Source organism: Parasteatoda tepidariorum, chromosome 4 (genome assembly GCF_982258835.1).
Source record: "Parasteatoda tepidariorum strain Cologne lab strain chromosome 4, Ptep-v5.0, whole genome shotgun sequence".
In the NCBI taxonomy this organism is placed as follows: Eukaryota; Metazoa; Arthropoda; class Arachnida; order Araneae; family Theridiidae; genus Parasteatoda; species Parasteatoda tepidariorum.
This window is the reverse complement of record NC_141758.1, coordinates 122,228,399-122,233,703: the sequence shown is the minus strand read 5'-3', so window position 1 is coordinate 122,233,703 and position 5,305 is coordinate 122,228,399.

The following is a 5,305-nucleotide window of genomic DNA, read 5'->3' as shown; positions in this document are numbered from 1 at the left end:
CTCATATAGGCGTAGAAACATATCACCCTCTATATACAGGCATTCTAGTCGCTCCCCATCTAGGCGTTCAATGGAAAACTAGAAGAAGCACCCTTCTTCGGAGGTAAGGTCGCTAAGGGATAAAAACCTCCAACAGTGGCACAGATGAAAGAAAATAAACTCGAAATAATTATGGAAAATAAACAAATGACAGCTCTTATTGATTCTGGCGCATCGTTTTCTGTCATTTCTGAGGAATTTCGAAAAACTTTATTAAGAAAGACTATGCTGACCGATAAGTCAAGTTTATTCATAAAAGTAGCCGATGGAAAATACGTTAACCCGATTGGACGTTGTACCATAAGATTGACAGTCAACAACCGAAAGCAGCCGCACGAATTCATTGTACTGGAAAAATGTAGCATGATGTAATTTTGGGCTGGGACTTTTCACACGCCTCACAGACTAATATTGACTGCGGCCGCAAGGAACGGGTGCTAGGAGATACCTGGGACGAAATAGCAGATAAGGAGCTCCAACAAAGCCGACTTTGTGTAGTAGAGGATTGTGATATTCCTCCTATGACCATAAAAAGAATTCAAGTGGAAACAACAATTGGCTGCAAGGAAAGCAAAGATTTACTGGTTCAATGCTGCAGATTTCTAACACTGAAACGAAATTTAGTGTTCCCATCGTCTATTATACAGAAGGATAAAGATGGACTCCATGTATGGGTTTCTAATTTCTCTAATCACTCTACTTGTCTTTCCAAGGATATATGCATTGGGCATGCGGAAGAAATTGAAGAACACAATCTCTGCAGTTTTGACTCCAAAAATGTAGCTGAATCAATAGACAAAGGAATGCGACCTGAAGTAAATTTCGATAGTATGCACGCCCCAGGCCTATCAACTGAACAAAGAACTAGCTTGAATAATGTATTAAAGGAATTAAAAAACGTTTTTCTACCGAAGAAAAATCGATCCGAAAACGTCGTGAAACATCGCATAAATACAGGAGATCATCAGCCTATGAGCCAAAGACCATTTAGAGTTTCAGTTGCTGAGCGGCGTATTATGCAAGACGAGGTAGACAAAATGCTTACTCGAGACATAATTCAGGAATCTCAAAGTCCATGGTCTTCTCCTGTAGTTCTTGTCAAGAAAAAAGATGGAAGTTGGCGTTTCTGTATCGACTACCGGAGATTGAACAAAGTGATCAAAAAGGATGTATACCCGTTACCCAGGGTAGACGATATTCTGGATTGCTTAAGGAACGCAAATTACTTCTCATCTATGGATTTATTTTCTGGATATTGGCAAGTAGAAGTCGATGAAGCTGATCGGGAAAAAACTGCTTTTGTAACCTCTGACGGCCTATATGAATTTAAGGTTACGCCTTTTGGACTTTGTAATGCTCCCACCACCTTTGAAAGAATGATGGATAATTTATTACGGCATTTGAAATGGAAAATTTGTTTGTATTATCTTGACGACATTGTAGTATTCTCAGATACTTTAGCCGAACACGTGCGACGTCTGAAGATTGTTTTAAATTGTCTTGATACAGCAGGATTACAACTCAATGCGAAGAAATGTCTCTTTGGCTCAAGGAAACTCAAAGTACTTGGTCATGTCGTTAGTACAGAAGGAGTAGAGCCAGATCCAGATAAAGTCATGGCTATTGCTAAGTATCCTGTACCTACTTCAATTTCAGACAACAAAAGTTTCCTCGGACTTTGTTTCTACTACCGTAGGTTTATAAAAGACTTTTGTACCAAAGCGTATCCTCTGCAGAAACTTAAAAAACGATGAGAAGTTCATGTGGTCAGAAGAACAGCGCTACTTGTTTGAAATTTTGAACCACCGAACCTGTATTGGGTATATTCGATCATGATGCCCCCACAGAGTTACACACTGATTCCAGTGGCTATGGCATTGGATCAGTGTTAGTTCAAACTCAGAAGGGAAAAGAGAGTGTAATTGCATATGCCTCTAGAGTACTGACCAAGGCTGAAACAAATTACTCAACAACGGAACGTGAATGTCTTGCTGCTATCTGGTCCATCAGTAAATTTCGTCCTTATCTTTTAGAAAGACCGTTCACCATTATAACAGATCATCATTCATTATGCTGGCTTGCAGGATTGAAAGGTCCTTCTGGTAGGTTAGCTCGGTGGACTCTCAGACTACAATAATTCTATGTAACTATTGTTTATAAGTCTGGTCGTAGACATAAAGATGCTGATTGTCTATCACGACATCCACTACCAACTACTGAAAATGATCCAGAAAAGAGTATAACTACCATCACAAATCTCGCAGAAGAACAGGACAGAGGCCAGGAGATAACAACTTTGAAGACGAATATAGGGCAGCGAAGTAATGATTCAAATTATAAAATTATGGATGGTATACTCTGTAAGCGAGAATTATGAATCTGTTGGAAGGCAGTGGCTACCGATTATTCCTTTTAAGTTACGCCGGCAAAGTCTTCATCACTTTCACGACGCGCCAACAGCAGGTCATTTGGGATTTGCCAAAACATTGGATAGAATAAGAAAGCGCTTTTATTGGCCTAGACTGTACCGAAGTGTTAGGCGGTACGTTTCTCATTGTAAGGAATGTCAACGGCGTAAACGTCTGCCACAAAGGCCGCCTGGAAGCTTGATGCCAATCCCTCCTGCGGAAGCCCCTTTTCATAGAATAGGTATTGATAAGTTGGGACGCTTCCCTAAGTCACTTTTAGGAAATAAATGGATTGTAGTGTTTACAGACTATTTAACTAAATTTGCCACTACGAAAGCTTTACCCAACGCTGTGGCCCACGAGGTAGCAAAATTCCTGCTTGAAGACATTCTGTTAAAACATGGTTCTCCAAGAGTTCTCATCTGGGATCGTGGATCTGTGTCTCTCTCGAGGGTTGCATCGGAGCTATTGAAACTCTGTGACGTGGATCATCGCACTACAACAGCCTACCATCCTCAGACTAATGGCCTCACGGAAAAATTTAACAATACGTTAGCTGATATGATGTCTATGTATTTTTACGTTGAACAGAAAGATTTGGATGCTATTTGACCCTTTGTCACTTTCGCCTATAACACTGCCAAGCAAGAAACTACTGGCTTCACACCATTTTATCTTCTTCACGGCTATGAAGCTGAAATAACTTTGGACGCAATGTTTCCTAACCAATCTGGATTTGAAACTGATTATGCTGCGCATCTTGTCTGCAAAGCAGAAGAAGCTAGACAACTTCCTCGCCTTCGTACCATTGATGCGCAAGAAAAAGACAAGAAACGATACGATGCAAAGCACCGACCAATGTCTTATGAACCAGGTGAACTTGTTCGAAAAGTTGGGTTATCCGAAAAACTATTAAAGAAGTATTTTGGACCTTACAAAATAACGTGAAAGTTATCTGATGTTACTTACGAGGTCGAAGACGTCGCTCCATCTACAAGGCGCAAAACTACAGACGCGGTCAATGCGGTGCGCATGAAGCCTTACCATCGTTTCAATTGGAACCGAAAGAGAGGAAAAACAGAGAAGTTGCAAAACAAAGAGACAATCTAAGAATGAGAGTAAGTTGGAGTATCGAGGACCAACCACCCGATCAAGTGCCAGAACAGTCAAAGAGTGAAACGGCGAGGACGCTCCAAGGAGGATGCTATGACGTGTCAGTGTGGCCGCGATGTCAGAGTCGTCGTCCTGGAAAGAAAGAGATTCAGGGTTCGATCCGCAGAACTGTAAGAAAATATAAAACTCTAAAATAAGCTTTTATTTATTATTTATGTTTCTTCTAGAAGTTTCAAGAACGTTCTAGCATATCATTCTAGCACTTTGTCCACTGTACTTTGTAGGTGTTGAATAAAGCTCTCGTACTTTGTAGACTAAGTCCTATTTATTCTACGTGACAATATTGACCCATAATATATTAATTGGATAACGTATTATATTACCGAATATTAGTGTACCCCACCAGAGGAAATAATTATAAACTTTATAGGGGATACACAATGTGGCCCTTTAGTTTACTAAGTATGTATATCTTAAATAGTGCGTTAAATCGCCTTGAAATGAGGAAATTCGTGTTCTAAAGAGCTTTTAAATGAGGCGATTCGAAGTCATTTTTCAATATTGATGCAAGGCCCGATATCAGACCTTAATATTGACCCATAATATTTTAATTGGATCATGTATTATATTACCGGGAAACAGTGTACCCTACCAGAGGAATTAATTATAGACTTCATAGAGGGTACACAATGTGGCTCTTTAATTTCCTATCTATGTATAAATATAATAGTGTGATGAATAGCGTTTAAATGAAGAAATTCGAAGTCAATCTTCTGTATAAAAATATGGTCCTATATCTCCCTTAAATATTAACCTATAATATTCAAATTGAACCACGTATTATTTTACCGGGTAATAGTGTACCCTACCAGAGGAATTAATTATACACCTTATAGCGGGTACACAATGTTGCTCTTTAATTTCCTATCTATGTATAAATATAATAGTGTGATGAATAGCGTTTAAATGAAGAAATTCGAAGTCAATATTCTGTATAAAAATATGGTCATATATCTCCATCTAATATTAACCTATAATATTCAAATTGAACCACGTTTTATATTTCCGGGTAATAGTGTACCCTACCAGAGGAAATAATTATAGACCTCATAGGGGGTACACAATGTGGCCCTGTAGTTTACTATGTATGTTTATCTAAAATAGTCTTCTGAAAAGCTTTAAAATGAGGAAATTCGGATTCTAAAGAGCTATAAAAATTCGAAGTAATTTTTCAATATTACCTAACGCAGGGCCCGATATCAGACCTTAATATTGATCCATAATATTTTAATTGGACCACGTATTATACCAGAGGAAATAATTATAGACCTCTTCGGGGGTACTCAATGTGGCCCTATAGTTTACTATGCACGCATATCTAATATAGAACGTTCAATCGCTTTAAAATGCGGAAATGCGTCTTCTAAAAACCTTTAAAACGAGGCGATCCGAAGTCATTTTTCAATATTAACGCAAGGCCCGATATGAGACCTTAATATTGACCCGTAATATTTTAATTGGACCACGTATTATATTACCGGGTAATAGTGTACCCTATGAGAGGAATTAATTATAGACCTCATAGGTGGTACACAATGTGGCCTTGTAGTTTACTATGTACGCATATCTAAAATTGTGCGTTCAATCGCTTCAAAATGAGTAAATTCGTCTTCTATAAACCTTTAAAACGAGGCGATCCGAAGTCATTTTTTAATATTAACGCAAGGCCCGATATCAGACCTTAA